Genomic DNA, 18,935 nt, shown 5'->3' with positions numbered 1-18,935 from the left:
AGTCTTTCCTAATCCTCCTTAATGCTAAGGCCTCTTCTCTACTGATTAACTCCAATATATTTTGTATATATCTCGTTTGTATGTAATGGTTTTCATGTCTCCCCCATTAAATTCTGAGTTCTTTGAAAGCTGGGATAGTCTTTTGCCTTTCTTTCTATCTCCAGGACTTAGCAGGTGACTAACACTTTTTTTGTGTGGTTATTCAGTTGCATCCAACTCTTTGTGATCACATTTGAGGTTTTCTTAGCAAAGACATTGGAGTGACTTGCCATTTCCTTCTCTAGCTCATTTTACAGATGAGGAACTGAGGCAAATAGGCTTAAGTTTCTTGCCCAGGGTGTTTATATGTATAGGTGTGTATACATGTATAAACACACACACACAAACACACTGTCAACAGAATTTTCAATGCAGTCCAGACTGGATAGGTCTCTAATCTGGGAATGGCTACAGCCAAAACAGGGCAGGCCAGAGACAGGTGTTTCAGGAATCAAATATCAGTTTAATTAGTTTCAGAGTGAGGAAAACACTTGCAAGTAGAAGTCTTCATGAGTAGGAGGGCTTGACAAGGTGGGGTACAGGCAGTGCTTATGTACATAGTCGGCTGGACTATGACTTAATCATTTTTAGGTCTTGAGTTACTGTTTCCTCAGGTCCTGTAGGAATAGTATTTTCCCAAGTCTTGAGTGTTTGATTATTCTGTGAGGCCCAGACAGCAACAGAAGTATAGTACAAGGAACAGGGATTATGAGTACGCCAGGGATGTAATGGATGTTGGCTTTCAGGTCCCTGGGAAATAGGGGGAGTGAATATCTGGTGCAATACACTTTACCAGAGGGTGAGATCATCCAGAGTGCAAAGGACTGTTGTTATGCCAAGCTCAGGGCACAGCCTGCTTGCTGGGATTGGTATGATATGACATGACATAACATGATATGATATATAATAGTATGTTATATTATATATGTATTATATATCAGCACTTTTGTGATCAGAAAGAATTGGAGTCATAGTAAATGCCCATCAATTTGGAAATGGTTAAACAAATTGTAGTAAATAAATGCAATTGAATATTACTGTACAGTAAGAAATAATGAATGTGATGAATACAAAGAAGTACAGAAAGATTTGCATAAACTGATGCATAGTGAAGTAAGCAGAGTAAAAAAAAACCCAATATATATAATGACAATAGCAGTGTAACAGGAAAGAATAATCATAAAATAATCCAAAATGAATGTTTCAAAATAAAAAAAAATAATCATGGCTCCAAACAAAAGATATCAAAAGACATCCTGGCTCTACTTCTTTTTCTGAAGGGGGAGGTCCATAAATACAGTACATTGATTGCATGTATTTTCAGACTTTCAATGTATTGATCAATTTTTACTGATTTTTCTCTTCTTTTTCATATTGTTATTTTTAAAATGTTGTTTATTATTTGAAAGGCTCTCTGCTGGGGGGGGGAGAAATATTGGGGAAATTTTTTGTTGATGAAGAAAACCCAAATAGATATCAATAAATATTTATATTTTAAAAAGTTAATGACAAAATAATGTAGGCAAACAGGTACACTGATACTTTATTGATAGGATCACAAATTTGTGCAATATTTGGGTAAAATAATCTAGAAGCACAAAATGAGAATTATCAAATTAATTAAACCAGGGAACCAAGGATTCTGTTGCTAGGACTATACACTAAGGATACAATTAAGGAGGGGGGAAAAAAGTTCCAGCTACATAATTCGTAACAGCCAAAACTCAAAATGACTAAAATGCCCAGGTAAAATACTGAACAAATAGTGGTATGTGGATGTAGAATAATGTTGCAACATAAGAACTGATGACTTTAAAAAATCCAGAGAAAGTTTGAAAGAGTTGTATTAAACTGGTGAAAGGGAAAGTAAACAGAATTATCAAAACAATTCACTGGACAACCACAACAATGAAAAAGAAGACAAGACCAGGAGACCTGAGAGCTGATCAATATAGTATCCAACTGTGACTTTCGAGGAAGCATGCCTCCTGCCTCTTTGCAGATAAGTAGCAGATGAAAGCATGGAATGAGAGCATGGCTCACTTGTATATTTGTTTGATTGATTGCTCTTGTTTGTTATTAAGGAAGGTTGTTTTAGGGTGAGAGGACATTGGTAAGTAACAATGGTGTTTTTAAAAAGGAGCAATGAGTGGTCAGGAGGTATTTAGGAATTCATCGAAGACTTTCAACTCAGTTCATCTTTTATCTGGTAAAAAGTAAGAACAGAAGGCAAATTGGTAGCAATGCTCTTCCTGCCCTGCTCAAAGACCTTTTTTTTTAAATTTGCAAAAGAGCTCACACTGAAACAGAGGACTAGACACATAAGTTTCATCTGCAAGTCAAATGGGAAAGCCCCATGTGCATTATGGTCCATGGCAAAGCAGATAGTAAAGCATCTTTGTTAAAGTCATTTCCATAGATGATCATATTTGTTTTTGATGTTGAACTCTTTGGCAACGCCAAGGACTTTGGTGGAGATAACTTTCTCTTCCTGGTGTTCAGTAGCTGTGGTTGCTGAGGAGGAAGGTACCTGAAGAAGCAGATGCCAGGTTTCACCTTTACAAGCATTGCTTTCCAAGATCATGGCTGCAGTTGGTGGTGGTAGTGGTGGTAGCACAGTAGGCCCCTTTTCTCTAGAAATTGTTCCCCTCAATGATGGCTGTAGAACCTAAGCTAGAATTCTAATAGGGCTGATGCTTGTAGGGGCACAGTTATTGCCACAACCTTGGGGTTCAGGATCCTCAAAGACTCTTTAAAGGAAAAGTTGATAGTAACTTTCTAAGAAGACAAAAGATATATAGCCAAGACCATATTAGGGAACCATGCACATGCCTGGGATAATTTTGGGGGAGTCAGAATTCTCCATCTTGTCCAAGTATGTCCTTTTCAATGTGGGGAAAAGAGGGAAGAAGGGAGTAATGAAAGAATAACTTGTATTTGTGTAACACAGTTCCTGTGCCTCTTGGTCAGAGTGACCAGAAGCCCTGTAAAGTAGGTAAGGAAAAAGCATCAGAGCTTGTTAGGTCTGATTCACAGTTTTGGGCCCTGGAAGACTAGTATAGGATTAAGCCCCAGTCAGCCAGGAGTCCCTAGTGGGGTCGAGCCATTGGATTCAGTGTCAAATCAGATTCAGTCTGTGGTGAAGAGGGATAGTGAAAAAGATCACTAGGGGCCAGAATGATCAATCAGAACATAAGGGAATCCAGGAAGAGAATGAGTGAAAATTGAGCCTGGAAGGTTTGGAGCATGGGATGAAGATTGAGTGGGTGGGAAAATACTGGGGCAGTGAGTTTAGATAGTTAGTATGCAGCCACATGAGAAATTTGACAATCCAGGTTGTGTATGGATTCCTTTGAAAGTTCCCTTAGAATGGACTTCTATCCATGATCTCGTTTGCTCTCTCTGCAGAAACCCTGTGAGGGGGTAGGGAGGGCAAATACTCTTGCCAGCAGATAGATGAAGGAAGAGGTTCTGAGAGGGGAAAGGACTTGTCCACCCTGTTAAAGGGACTTTTTCATCTGATCTTCATCTGAAAGCTTCCATATGTGGTGTCTCCCTCTTTAGACTCTGAGGTCCTTGAAGGCAAGGATCAGCTTAGTTTTCTGTTTGTTTCCAAGCTCTTCGCCCAGTGCTTTGAAAGTGGTAAGCCACTCATTAAAAAAAAAAAAGACCTAAATGAGGTTTCAGTGAAGAAAATAACAAAAGAGTTCCCTCTCAATTATTTTTTATGAATATATATACATATACATATATATGCATATATAATATATATATACATATATATATTACATATTGCACACACACATATATCTTGTTCACACATATTTGTTTGCTTTTTTCTCCACCATTAGATTGTGAAGACCCTGAAAGCAAGGATTATCTTTTGCCTCTTTTTGTATCCCTAGCATTTAGTGAGTACCTGGCACATGCTAGGCCCTTAATGAGTATTTATTGACTGACTGATAACATACCAAACATTTTGAAATGGTCCCAAAGCAATCCTAACAGGAAAATCATATTACAAAATGATTTCATTCACAGAAATGAGAAAGGATCTGAATTGAGCATTAAAAAAAGAAACTAGACAAACAATAAATGATAAAAAGCAGGCTCTAACACACAAAATTAAATTAATGATTTCAAAGAGCTAAAGGTGAAAAGAAACAATTATGGTGAAATAAAATTAGCTCTTTCAAAAAACCAATGAAAAAGAACCATTTAGGGGTCAAGCCAAGATGTTGAAGTGAAAGGAAGCATCTTTGCCTAGTTCACTCATCATTTCTCCTCCACAACGACCTAGAAGATGGACTAGACCAAATTCTGATCAAGAATGCCAAGAAAAAGTCACAGTGAGTCATCTTTTCAGCCTGGGGCAGCTTAGAAAGACAGATAGAGAGGTCTGGGGACACTGAGCTGAGTGCTGGTCAGAAGCATACTCCAGAGAACAAAGAAGGTACAAAGATGGAAGAGAAAAAAAAAAGGAAGAGATTGTAGATCTAAGTGGTGGTTCCACCACAAATAAACCTCCTTTCACTGCATCTAGGGCCATCTCCAGTTGTCCTGATCTATATCATGCTACTGGGCCCTGATGGTTCCGGAGGAGAAAGTGAGACTGGTGACTTTGCACAGCCCTCCCTCACTTAAATCCAATTCACTTGGATGTTGTGATATCTCCTTCTTGATGTCACGGTCCTGTACGACAATGAAGGACAAACAACAACCACAAACAGACCTATCGTTCTGGAGAGCTGAGGAGAGAAGAGCTTTCTTACTGACCTAGGAGTCTCTTCGGTTCAGGGTGGAAGTAGGAAAGAAGCGAGGCACTGTGATAGGTCATGGCTATTCAAGGGAAAAGAAACGACTGTCCCTGCCTGCCCTCAGCAACTTAGTCTATTGGCTGCTAAGGCAAGTAAATGAATAAGAATAATGCAAATTTACTTAGAAGAAAAGGAGAGGGTGAGCTGGAAAAGATCAGAGACTAGTAAGGGAGTTTGACTTCCAGCTAATTGTCGAGGACTTGGAGGGACAAGGAGAAAGCACTAGGAAGGTGACTTTGGAGCCCGGAGGAAGAGAAGAGGTGGACTCCAACGGACTGAGCTGTGGGGAGAATGCTTTGTAAGGCTGGAGGATAGCGCCTGGGTTTGAATGGGCAGCCTAGTGTGAGCAACGCCTTGACTGGACCTGACCCAGCGGGAAAGGCAGTTGTGAGAAAAGTTTGGAAAAGTAGGTTGGAACCACCCTGTGAAGCCCATTTGCCTTCAGATAGCTCTACCTAAAATAATGACAAGGGACCAGAGCGTTCTGAGAGGTGTCCTCCCTCCTGAGGCCTCCCAGACAGGCACTCCAAAATGTAAACGAGAATAATTAGAGTAACAGGATAAGGGCCCAAAATTCTCTTCCGTAGTATGCAACAACAACAAAAAACAAACAAACAAACAAAAAAACCATTGTAAATTCCAAGCAAGTTGTAGAACACCTGAGTGTATTCTTTTTTCCTTTTTAGGCAATTGAGGTTAAGTGACTTGCCCAAGGTCACACAGCTAGTGTCAAGTGTTTGGTCTGAAGCCGGATTTGAACTCAGATACTCCTGACTTCAGGGCCAGTGCTCTAACCACTGAGAGTGTATTTTTTAAAAATCCTTTTGTTAACAGAAAACTGGAATTATTTTTATCCTCAAAAATTAAGAGGTGAAAAGGCCACACATGTGCCTTCTTAGCGCAGCAGGCAGCGCGTCAGTCTCATAATCTGAAGGTCCTGAGTTCGAGCCTCAGAGAGGGCAAAATGTTTTCACAAACCAATAAACATCTAAATAACGAAGGGAAGACAACTGAGTAATTTTGCAATATACCTGTAGCAGCAGATGATTAAGGGCAGTCGGTACCAGATTTTCTTAGACGTCAGAATCTGGAGACATTAATTTCCCAAGATTCCACACTTCTCCCTCCGCAATTCTCAGAAAAACCGTGTGTGGACCCTTAGACAAATGGCTTAGACCTTAGTTTCAATAGAGACTGCGCCGCAGTCAGAGGTTTCAGATGGGGCCTCTTCGCTCCATTCCCCTCTCCTTTCCCACCCGTACTTGAGATTTAGACAGGAAAGTTGAAAAGAAAAACGAGAAGATGAGAGTGGCAGATGATAGCTGATTTAATTTCCCTGGAGATAGAAAAGGCTACTCTAGTCTAATTCCAAGTGGGAAGCAGCGCCATCTGGTGGGAATCTGGCGCTCCTCGGAGAGGATCGTGCTCACTGATCTGAGTGAGCCGGCTGCAGGTCTGTCTGTACTTATCTGAGCAACACTGGTTGAGTTAAGCTTCTTCAGCTGCTAGTATTGTAGAAGGCTGAGGAGGAACTAAATAGCATAAGACCCAAGGGGCCCAGGGGACTGCTTTCTGCTTGACTTTCCAAGAGGCAACAGAAAGAAAAAAGCTTGGGAGCAGAGGTGGAAAAGCTGGACGTCACCCAAAGCTAGTCGTCCCTGTTGGGTAGGAAGTTCGTGGTCATTGATTCAGAATAATTTGAATGATCACTTGTCAGGGATGAGGGAAGGAGATTCCTTCAACTGGCAGGACATTGTACTGGATCATTCCTCTAACGCTGAGAGGCTTCAGGGATGGAATCAAAAGTGGAAGGGGTGGGGGCACTAATTGTTCTTTCTTCTCTAAGTTAGGTCAGACCCTGGAAAGACCACTGGATGCCAGGTCTGGTACCAAAGTGCCCAGCCCAGAAATCAGCAGGACCAGACAGATACAGACTGAAAAACAGGAAGACCAAGTCTGAGAGTATCACTCAGTGGAGATGGACACACAGGTGCACACATGCATGTGTGTCCAAGTATTTTTATCTTTTGTTTTTAACTGTATACTTTATTTCTCTGTAGCCTTTGACCCCGTTGATCAGTCTCTTCTCCTTGATACACTCTTATCTTTCAGTTTGGAGGACACAATTCTCTCCTGCTGCTCCTTATACCTAGCAGACTGCTTCTAAATCTCTTGCTGGATCTTCAACAAGATCATGCCTTCTAACCATAGGCATACCACAGGTTCTGCCCTGGGCCTTCCTCTCTTTTCCTTCTATACTACTTCACTTGTTGATCTCATCAACTCCTATGGATTTAATTACCATCTCTATGCTGAAGATTTTCACATCTACTGATCCTGCCCTAACCTTTATGTTGACCTCCAATGCATCTCAAACTGCCTTTCAGACATCTCAAACTACATGTTCAGTAGACATCTTAAATTCACCACCTCCAAAACTGGACTCATTATCTTTTCCCCTAGTCCCTATCTCCCTTTCTACTTTCCCTATTCCATGTGTAGAGAGTAACATCCTCCTAGTCCCTCAGGTTTGCCACCTAGGTATCATCCTCAACTCCTCTTTCATATTCAATCTGTTATCAAAGGCCTCTAGGTTTCACTTTTGCAACATCTTTAGAATACGGCCCCTTCTCTCCTTTGCCACTGACACTGCTTTGGTACAGGCCCTCATCAATTCACTCCTGGACTATTGTAATAGCTGCTGGTGGGTGGGTCTGCCTACCTCAAATCTCTCCCCATTCCAATTCATCTTCCATTCAGCCATCAAAGTGATTTTCTTAAAGCACAGCTCCAACCATATTGCCCTCTTACTCAATAAAATCCATTGGCTCTCTATTGCCTCCAGGATCAAATACAAAATCTTCTGTTTGACATTCAGGGTTTTCCATAATCCAGCACCCAACCCGGCATCCCTCATACATGCACACCATCTGCTCTTCAGTCCAGTGACATTGACCTCTTTTCTGGTCCATGAACAAGACACTCCTCTCAGCTCTAGGCATCTTCTCCAGCCGTTACTCATGCCTGACACGCTCTCCCTCCTTGTCTCCACTTATTGGCTTCCCTGGATTCCTTTCATTCTGTCGAATTCCATCTCCTATGGGAAGACTTTTCTAAAGCCCTCTTAATTATAGTGCCTTTCCTCTTTTAATTATTTCCTATTTATCTTGTATATAACTTGTTTGCACGTATTTGCTTATTGTCACCGACATTAGATTGTGAGTTCCTTGAGGGCAAGAACTGTTTTTTTTGCCTCTTTTTTATTGCCAGTTTAGCATGGTGCCTAGCACATAGTAGGCACTTAATACATGTTTATTAGCTAACTGACATCACCTACATTTTGGTATTTTTCAGTCCTCTACCACATGTCCAGAACAGAAAGCCATCAGACAGACAGAGAAACAGAGAAATAGTTTAGCAAAACTAACCAACACATTGCAAAAGTCTGATATTTTTAATATAACTTTTCATAAATGCCTATAATGGAAGATGATCAGAATCGGTTTCCTTAAAACCTGTAAGGTTTTATTTTGCGATGGGGCCCAAAGTTTCCATCTAGGCTGAGCTTTATCTGGTTTGAAGAATAAAGCCGAGAAGCTGGGCCCCAGGTTAGTTTAATTCCCGGGTCCTCCAGGCAGACTGACTCATTGATTCCTTCTTCTGCCTCTAGCTTATGCAAAGCTTGGATGAAGTGCAGGAGTACTTCCCAGGCTGCTTGGCGTTACCGGAACACTTGTTCTGAAATCTGATAGGTACAACGTTCCCTTTAGGTATATAGGAAACTGTGATGTTGAATGTAGCAATAGAAATGTCTCTGTGGCGCAATCGGTTAGCGCGTTCGGCTGTTAACCGAAAGGTTGGTGGTTCGAGCCCACCCAGGGACGTTTTTAAGTTGCATTTCGGAAATTCCACAGCCGTTCTTGCTTACAATCTTTCTCGCTATTTAGAGAGATGGCGAAAGTGGTAAGACCAGTAAGGATCTAGTATGTTGGTGTTTCCATGCCACCTAGGCGCAGTTCTTGAAAATACTAGGAATTTGGTCAATTCTTTTTGATTGAGTCCGGGTGTGTTTTATCTTGCTCACTCTGGCTTTCTTGTGTTCTCTGCATAGGTTTTCTTCTTCTCCAGTCTCCCTCTGAGGTGGTTGCCTGAAAAGTCAGCAAATCTTAGTCAATCAGCACCTTACTCAATGGAAGTCAGCTGATAGAGAACACAGGGGCTGGCTCAATTGACCTTGACCCAAGGTCAAGCTGGAGTCTGGGGTTCACGGATGGATTTCTTAAAGCCATGGGTATTAACTGATTACAACTTAAATTCTGATTGGTGGTGAGTGACTTGATTTGTTTTCCAATTAATTTGATTGATGCTTAATGATATAAACAAAGTTGTTTTTACCAAATGTTCCCATTGTGGATGTCTTATCTGTTTTTCAGTCATTTGTGAACGCACACAAACTGTTTACCAACCTATACCACATATACATTTATCTTAATATTGAGAAATGCTATGAAAAGGAAGCATCGAAACACTTTATCACAAAATGGTGCCCTAATAACAAAAAAAAAATGTGATCAGTCGCGTGAAGGTGACAAACATATTCATACAATGACAGACCTTGGTAGACCAAATCAGCTGTCTGCTCAGCAAAAGGCTGTACTGAGGGGGAGCAGCAAGAGGACATCAGGACAGGAGAAAGAGCACGGACGTCCCCTCAAGCTGTGACCTGAATTGACCTTCTGTGTTCCTTAGGTATCTCTCTCTTAATGTCCGCTCCACTGAGCCTATGTGTATTTGTGGGAAAGTGCGCCCCATTCTTATGGAGGAGATGTTTTATAACTAATATTCATGCTATGCCATTTCAAAATGCCTTTGCTTTGAGGAAATTATGGCTATCAAACTCATCGTGAGGTCTCCCAAGTTGTAGTTATAGGAGTGTGGATAGAGTACCTTGAACCTAGAGTAGCCAACCCCTCTAAACCCAACCTATTAGTGTTAATACAAGGACAACTCTGAAAAGGCACTTCACCCACATACCTACCTATCGTCCATCCATCCATCCATCCATTTATCTATCTATCTATCTATCTATCTATCTATCTATCTATCTATCTACTTACCTATCTGAAAACATGCTCTAAATCAGTAATGGAAAAATATGTATTTTTTTTTAAATTGAGGTTTTACCTCATATCAGTATAGTTGGTGAAAAAAAGATGGGAATGGTCAGTATTGGAAGAGTGTGGGAAGATGAATATACGGATGCAATACCACTTACCCTCTATATATGGGGTCCACTTTACACACAAATGGAAACTTCAAGGAGTTGTCTTGAATTTAGTGCAATTCAATAAATATTTGTCAAAGTACCTACTATGTGCTGGGTACTGTGCTAGGCATTGGGAATACAAATAAGAAAAAGAAAGTCAGGCCCTGCCCTCACAAAGTGTATAATCTAATGAGAGGAGATGGCACTAAAAAAGAAAGCGAAAAAGCTAGGGAGAGGGAATGTTCCCTGGAGTGAAAACCAAGCAGGGCACAGATGGAAAATGAAATTTGTTTGGAAGATATTAAATAGAATGTTGGATTCTATCCAAGTTGTCTCATGATTAGTTTTGCTTTTTTTTTTTTTTTTTTTTTAGAATGGATCAGTGCCCTGGGATCTTAGGGCGATCTTGAGGTGTACAAGTGTAACTGAAACTAGGACGGGATACAGTAGGGTCCTACCAGCTACCAGATCCCAGATCCTGCATTCTTCCTGATCAGAATTAGACACTTCATTAGTGAAATCACACATTCTTTGAGCTGAGACAAGAATGAAGTATTTTTCCTTCTTTCTTTCACGTTAATGTAGATTAGGATTTCGGATTTAGCTGCACAGCACCGAGTTTCCTCCTATTCCTCACTTTCTCCTACCTGAAATTGAGAAGTGGAATTGTCAGACTGTGATAATGCTTGGAGGGGAAATGGCGCTATAACGTCAAGCACCTGAGCCGAAATAGCTCAGTTGGGAGAGCGTTAGACTGAAGATCTAAAGGTCCCTGGTTCAATCCCGGGTTTCGGCAAAGGTAGAGTTTTGAAATTTCCGATAACTGGTGTACCGTAAGCGCTTGTAATGACGTTCATACTATGGATTTGCAAACCAAGTAAGTCTTCTTGCTCCTAAACGTTAATTCCAAATGTCAGAGAAGAAAGGAACATCATGCCCACGTCGAAAACCTTAATTTCTGGACTTTTCTGTTTCAAAGCCATGGGGCCATATTTTTTTTTTTAAAAAATGTTGGAGAGGTCTTCAGACAGACTCCCAAAAGATGACCTCCTTCCTCAGGAAAATGCCCTTACAATCCCAGAGGGTTCCCAATCCCTGGCATAGAGGGAAAATATGAATTTTATCCAGGCAATTCATAGGTATGAGGATGCCACGTGGTTCACTTTCTCACCCACCCTCCTCCCCACTCTGGTATCAGTTAGTCCCTGCTCTGAGTGGGAAGACTCTCACTCCTTGGCTCTATTTGAGGCACCCCTTCCAATCCAATCCAACAAGGATATATCAAGTGCCTACTGTTGTGGGCTCTAGACAAAATAATCCTTGACCTCTATTGAGGGGAACACAGCATGTAAACAGTTAAATATATAAGTGAAAATTTGAGGAAGAGGATTGAGAAGTAACAACTCAGGGGATCAGCAAAGGCTTCCATTAGGAGGTGGAAGATGATTGAACCTCACAGGAAGCTAGGCCATGCAGTAGGTGAGAAGGTAGTACTTTCCAGACTTGGGGTAGGATACGTCCAAAGGTATGCAGACCAACCTGTGCAAAGTCATGGTTGGAGGGCCAAGAGCTGGAACAGCAAGGAAGCTAGTTTGGTTGACCCAGAAAGTACTGGAAAAGGAGTAATGGACAATACATCTGGAAAGTTAGACTGGCCATGGATTGTGAAAGAGCTATAAATACTAGTTTGTATTTTTATCTCGGGAGCTATAGGAAGATTGAAATTTCTTGAGCAGAAGAGTGACCTAGTCAGGGGTATACTAGGAATATAGTTTTGGCAGCTGAGCTAAGGTTACATTGGAGAGCAGAGAATCAAGAAGCTAAGAGATTGTTGCAGTAGTATAGGCCAAAAATAGTGAGGGCTGGAGCCAGAAGGTTGATGGTGCTCTCAAGAGAAATAAGGTTCTATCCACTGTCACCTAGCTGCCTCTCCTTTACTTGTTCTTCCAGTCCAATGATTCTGTCAAAAAAAAAAAAAAGATAATAAGGAATGAAAACAACTCTGAGGTATCATCCCACACCTATCAGATTGGCTAATATGACAGAAAAGGAAAATGACAAATGTTGGAGAGGGTGTGGAGAAATTGGGATGCTAATGCATTGTCGGTGGAGTTGTGACCTAATCCAACCATTCTGGAGAGTAATTCTGAACTATGCCCAAAGAGCTATAAAACCGTTCATACCCTTTGACCCAACAATACCACTACTAGGCCTGAATCCCAAAGAGATTTCTTTAAAAAGGACAAGGACAAGCAAAAGGAAAAGGACCTATATGTTAAAAAATATATATATTTCTAGCAACTCCGTGGTAGCCAAAAATTGGAAATTGAGGGAATTCCTGTTAATAGGGGAATGACTGAACATGTTGTGGTATGATTGTGATAGAATACTATCGTGCTATAAGAAATGATGAGCAGGATGCTTTCAGAAAAACCTAGAAAGAATTACATGAACTGATGGAAAATGAAATGAGTAGAACCAGGAGGACACTGTACACAGTAACAGCAATATTGTATGATAATCAATTGTGAATGACTTAGCTATTCTTAGCAATACAATATTCCAAAATAATTCTGAAGAATTTATGATGAAAAATGCTACCCATCTCCAGAGAAAGGACTGATGGAGTCTGAATGAAAATTGAAGCATACATTTTCTTTACTTTATTTTTCTTGGGTTTTTTTTGGGGGGGTATCTGTGTTTTCTTTTACAATATGACTAATATGGAAAATGTTTTGCATGACTGCACATGTATAATCTGTACCAAATTTCTTTCCTTCTAAAGGAGGGGAGAGGAGAGAGAATTTGGAACTCAAAATTAAAAAAAATATTAAAAATTATTATTACATGTAACTGGGAAAAATATATGAACATTTTCACTTAAAAAAAGAATTAGGTACAAAAGTTCACTATGCGTATTAACATCCCAGATAAGTCTTAAGAATTTTTGACGATGGACACAATTTTATTTAATTTTTTAATTAAAGACAATTAAACGTTGATTTTGGGATTAGCAGTAGGACAAACAAGTGAAATGAGGGATACACTACTCAATTTTTATTCCTTAGAGCTAGCAACTGAACTGAGGTATTTGGGTGTTGAATACAGTTCAGATACCTGAAAGTTTTGAGTTATGCTCCAAGTAGTCCAGTGTCTTGGCTCTCTGGAAACCTGGACTGGAAGGCCACCAGATTAAGTTCTTTTTTGATATTACTTCTGCTTTCTTTCCCCCTCAGTACCCAGAAATGCTACAATTATATTACAGATCAGCCTCCAGTATTGAATGAAATTGTTGGGATGTACAGCCAGAATATCATCTAACAAGAAAATAAATGAAGAAGAGTTTTAAAAATTATTAATTAGACTTTTTTTGAACTTCATTATGTATAAATCAGGTTTATTTAAACTTGTGGAGAAAGTTAGGTTTAATGTTAATTGTATTTGAACTGGAGAGACCAACTTTAAGATAATATTAAGTTCCCATAGTCACAGTGGGGTCAGGAATTTGATTGTCTAACATACCTCAGAATTTGTGGCCTTTATCATGAAGTAGGTCATTCAAAGAAGCACTCTTGGAGCTTTCAAGAATTAGATCACAATATCTTTTAATAGGAGTGGATTGATATGGCCTACAGATGTTCAGGATGTTTGTATGCCCAGAGACCACATTGGTGAACTGGGAAGCCTATGGATATCACTGTACTGGGGAAGCCACCATAGTGCTTACTGAATGAGACAAATTAATTTGTGTTCATTATTATCCCACACTGGATATTGGTTCTCTCCCTAATTTGATGCAAGAGTCCTCAGAATAATGTTGTTAAATGAATAAAATAAATTATATAAGATCATTTTTAAAAAGATAATAAGATTATGATTCCTTGTCCTGTTTTTAATGATTCCATTCTGATTCATAGATATAACCTCCTTCCCTTTTTAAGTATTCATAAACAAGCACTAGAATTTTGCCAGGAATTAAAGCCAGGATCAATGGTCTATGTCATCTCAAATCCTTCAACATTTATTTTCTCCAACAAATACAGAATTTGGTACTCAGCAAAATTTATCATGAGAAAAATCTATGGCAGTTACTCCATTAAATTGTGAACTCCTTGAAGGCAGGAATTGTTCTTTGCCTCTTTGTATATCTCTAGCACTTAGCATAATGCCTGGCATATAGTAGGAGTTTATTGACTGACTGACTGACTACTATGGATTAGAAGTTGGGTTGATAGATCAAAGAAAACAAGCATCTGTGTGTCAAAGAGTAATAACTCAGATTTTCTCAGGAAAAAAAAAATTGCCTATGAATTTGAAACACCAGTCTGTGAGGTATAGCTAAATAAGGGAAACAGGTTGCTCATAGAAATGATAAAGGCATAATTTAGAAGATTCCACAGCTACAACAAAAGAAAAGTTGTTGGTTTGGGGGAAGGAAAAAGATCAATGTGGCTTTAAAAAAAGTTTTTATTATTATGTTTTCTTTCCATATCCCCTAGATTTCCCTCTGTATTCCTGGCCTTCTTTCCTCCAGAGAGTCATCCCTTATAACAAAGAATTTTTTAAAGGAAAAATTTAGAGGAAGAGAAAAATTAAGCAAAACCATCCAGTACATAAGAAAAAAAAAAACCTAACATTATGTGCAATATTCCACATCTATGTTCTGTTCCCCCTTCCTAGCTACATACATCTCCCCAATCCTCTGCAAAGGAATTGGGTAGGCATTTTTGCATCTTTTCTTTGGGGACAAGCTCATTCCTTGTAACTTTTCAATATTTAAAAAAATATCATTTTAGATTTTCATTTTATTGAAATATTTTGTATTTACTTTTGCTATCTCTCCTATTCTCCCTCTCCTTCTTATCATAATTATTTTGAAAGGACAAAGAGTAAGAAGCATGAACAATCATCAAAAACCGATCAGTAAATAGAAAAAGTTGGACAATGTATGTAATATTCCACGCTCATCGACTAACTTTCTCCCCTGGGAGTGAAGTGAGAATGTCTTATCCCTTTTTTGGAGGGGTCTGCTCTCTGTAATTTCCCAATACTACCTTTTGGATTAAGAATCTAAGATCTTTATGACATTGTTAACTACATTCTTTCTTTTTCATCTCAGAGTATTTCACTGCAGAGGACACTCGACTGTCTGTGTCTCCGTTTTGCCGGATATCTGAAAGCCGATATGTAGCTGTTTTTATAGAGGAAATGAAATGCTCTTGAGGTGGTGGTTAAACAAAAAAACTCGTTGCCCTCTCTGAGGCTCGAACTCAGGACCTTCAGATTATGAGACTGACGCGCTGCCTACTGCGCTAAGAAGGCTTACGGTGTTACCTTCACAAGCTAAGAATTTGAGTGACAACCTTCTGGTTTCAACTATCGTAGAACTAGATTGTGATGCATTTTGTAATTGATTTTGCTTTGCACTTCGTTTAATGTCTTTTTTTCCCCCTTTCTTCCCATATTTCTGTATTACCTCCCACATTCTATGACTTCTGCTTTGGGATAAAATTTGGGGAAAGAATCAGGTTTAGCAAGGCTGAAGAAATGACTTCTTCATTTTCTCTACTCACCAGAAATCAGGGGGTCATTTTTCAGCGAACAGAATGAAGGTAGACTCCAGGTCAATTCGAGAATTTGTTTTCCCTTGGCTCTTCATATTTGTTACAGGTTTTTTTTTAACTTTTTTTTTTTTTACTTTTATTTGAGGGGAGAGGGGAGAGGAAGGAAATGAGAAAGAAAATAAATTCTCGTTAATTAAAAAAAAATAAAGTTCAAAAAATCAAAAGGATCCACTGCACGATGTAGCTCACATCTCTTTCCAACCTTCACTATCGCGACTTCCTCTAGTGTCCCTGATCTAGATGCTCCTAGTTCGATCTGGCTACTTATTCGGTACAGATGTAGTTCTATATTGCCCATGCCTTCAATGACTCTTCCTATCACTCAGTCTCTGAGATAATTCTCTTTCTTCGAGGTTCAATGCCTACTTTGCAGAGATATTTGTTCGCCATTCCCATTCCCAGATAGAGAAGCACCTTTCATCCCTCTCTGTTCGGCCTCTCCTATTCCCTGAATTATATTCATACTCCTATTTTGCTTATGCTCATTTTTTATTCCCTTCCTAGACTTTAAACTGTTGTGGCTAGAGACTGGACTGTCCTTTCTTTCGGTTATGTCAACACAAAGCCTGGCTCCTTTGCTGTGACCCACTGAATTGAAATGATTCTCCTATGCAGGGAGTGAGGCTCTTCAGCTCCCTGGTACTACAGGCTTCTTGGCCTTTGGTGTAATCAAAGATTGGGGAACCTGCCACCTGGAGGGCACATGTGGCCTTCTAGGTTCCCAAAGGATTTGTTCCGTGAAGTTTGGATTCAGTCAAACGGCTGCAGTTGAGGACCTAGAGAGCCACCCCTTGGATTGGAGCTTCATTTCATCCATCAAAGTCTACCCGCTTGTGCAAACAGTAGCCCAGAATCTGGCCACAAAGTTTCCAGGCTTGTAGAGACAGTTATTTGTCTGATTCTGAATTGATGCTGTGGTTCCTGAGGAATGAAGCACTATTCAGAGAGGAAGATCAGACACTCCTCACTCTCCCCCATCCCTTTTCAACTGATTTCTGATGCCAGAATTTTCAAATATAGGAAGGCATTGCCTTACCTTAAAGTCTTCCATTTGAGTGGACATTGAATCTTTTCCAAGACAATGGATTTTTGACTGAGCATGAGGCTCATTTGACCAGTAGTAGACAGGGCTTCTGGATTTCTGGCCCTTGACCATCTACAGTTATGGATCTCTTGTCAGTGGGTGCCTCCCTTTCTCTTCCCCACTTTTGTCTCCTCTTTATCTCCTCTTTTCTCCTCATGCCCAACTAAGGTAATGCAGTGCCAAACACTTGACAAGAAAAATTGTATGCTTTCTATTTCTAGAGTTAAGGATTATATTTTTATTATAACATGTCATTATTAATAGTTTTCTGTGTTCTTGTATAATGAACCATGGTCCACATATATGACATTTCAATTTATATTAGGTTAAGGTGTTCATTCCTGAGATAAGACTTCCCCTATAGCTTATATTGTGAGAGTTCTCATTAAACACCTCTCTCTCTAAAGCAAAGATTCTTAATCTTTTTTGTATTGTGGTCAGTCTGGTAAAGCCTATGGCCTCCTCAGAAAAAAATATTTTTAAAACATAGAATTAAAATATTTCTAACAAAAAATCAATTACATTGAATTTCTGATATCAAAGCCTTTTTAAAACACATTTATAAACAGTAGTTTAAAAAAACCCTGTTGTAGAGTAAAACTGTAGATATGCATTTTGAGGGCTCTCTTTTGCTTGTAGGCTAAGACAAAAGTCAAAAGATCTCCAGAAGCCCTGGGATCCCAGCAGACTTAGCTCAGCAGAATCAGTGGCTGGTAGAAGTTGGGACGTTGCCCCCCAGTTCTCAACAATCAGTTTAATAATATGAATAGCTCAGTTCATAAGGTCTCCTTAGACAAGTGAGTAAAGCCCTTGGTTTCAACAGTAGGATTTTTTAAAAATAAGTGTTCCATTTTATGTATATGGGCCTCCATTCTTTGTCTGGAACCAGTGCAGGTGATCCAGACCTGAAGTTTTGAGATTTCACTGTCATAAGCAGCGAAAGGGGAAGTTCCATTTAGATGGATCAGTGCAAAGCACCAAAAAGAGCCTGCTAGAACTGCTCAGGCAGCTTCCAACATTTAGGCAAAGGACTTGGACACAGAAGGATCCAAAATGGAGCCTTGAATGGAAACTGTACAGAGGATATACACAGAATACAGATAAAAGTATCCCTGAGCTTCTTGACCAATTACCATGTCTCCCTCTCCTACCTTCCCTACTAAGAAAGAGTCTGGCCTTCTGGTGTCTATCTACTCTATGACCACCAAGACTAGATCTGACATTCCCTTTTCAATCAGTCAACCAATAGGCATTTATTGAGCCTACTATGTGCCAGGTTAGGGGCAGCTAGGTGGTGAAATGGATAAAGTGCCAACCCTGAAATCAGGAAGATCATTTCCCTGAGGTCAAATCTGACCTCAGACAGTGTGATCTTTGGCAAGTCACTTAACCTAGTTTACCTCAGGTTCCTCATCTGTAAAATGAGTAGAGGAAGAAATGGCAAATTATATCTTTGCCAAGAAAACTCTAAATAGAGTCTTGAAGAGTCAGGCAAGACTGAAAAGACTGAAAATGTGCCAGGTAGTGGAGTGGATTCTAAGAATACCAATACAAAAGTAAGATAGTCCCTGCCCTCAAAGAATTTTGTTTCCCAAATGGCTGCACTCCTTGGACTTCACCATGCACACAGGAACCTCATCATTGGGAAACTTCATCATCCTGCAAGATGGACTCTGCCTTTAGTACCTGACTCAACTGTACCATCTGCCTCTCTGACTGGAGGTCTGAGTAATGAGCTTCAAAACCTCCATTTAAGGAAGGAGGCCAGGACAGCCATCTCTCCATTTCCCACTCTGATGTTCCCTGACTTTTCCATCATGTTCTCCCTTCCTCCTCACTCCATTTTTAGCTTTCTTTTGTCTGTTGTCTTCCTTCACTTGATTGTAAACTCCTTGAGAGCCAGGACTGACCTTTTATTTTGGTTTGATTTTGTATCCCCAGTGCTCAGGAAAGCACCTAGCACACAGTAGGCTCTTAATAAATGTTTACTAACTATATTATTAACTAATCTTATTAACTTATAGTTATTAACTATAAAAATATTTATTATTAACTCATTGAAGGAATTTATATTTTACTGGGGGGCTACACTTTATTCATGTACA

The 18,935-nt window shown here is 39.8% G+C and overlaps 4 non-coding genes across 4 annotated transcripts; 3 read left to right on the top strand and 1 right to left on the bottom strand.

Moving 5' to 3' along the window:
* The first annotated feature begins 5,745 nt into the window (after nucleotides 1-5,745).
* TRNAM-CAU lies at nucleotides 5,746-5,818 on the top strand. The gene has a single exon. It is a non-coding gene; the product is annotated as a tRNA-Met (tRNA).
* A 2,848-nt stretch (nucleotides 5,819-8,666) lies between these two features.
* TRNAN-GUU lies at nucleotides 8,667-8,740 on the top strand. Its single transcript has one exon. It is a non-coding gene; the product is annotated as a tRNA-Asn (tRNA).
* A 2,105-nt stretch (nucleotides 8,741-10,845) lies between these two features.
* On the top strand, nucleotides 10,846-10,918 carry TRNAF-GAA. Its single transcript has one exon. It is a non-coding gene; the product is annotated as a tRNA-Phe (tRNA).
* Nucleotides 10,919-15,371: 4,453 nt separating this feature from the next.
* TRNAM-CAU lies at nucleotides 15,372-15,444 on the bottom strand. The gene has a single exon. It is a non-coding gene; the product is annotated as a tRNA-Met (tRNA).
* Nucleotides 15,445-18,935: the final 3,491 nt, after the last annotated feature.

Source organism: Vombatus ursinus, unplaced genomic scaffold (genome assembly GCF_900497805.2).
Source record: "Vombatus ursinus unplaced genomic scaffold, bare-nosed wombat genome assembly UNPS02009173.1, whole genome shotgun sequence".
NCBI lineage: Eukaryota > Metazoa > Chordata > Mammalia > Diprotodontia > Vombatidae > Vombatus > Vombatus ursinus.
Note: the sequence above shows the minus strand (reverse complement) of the source record. Positions and strands in the feature narration are given on the sequence as shown.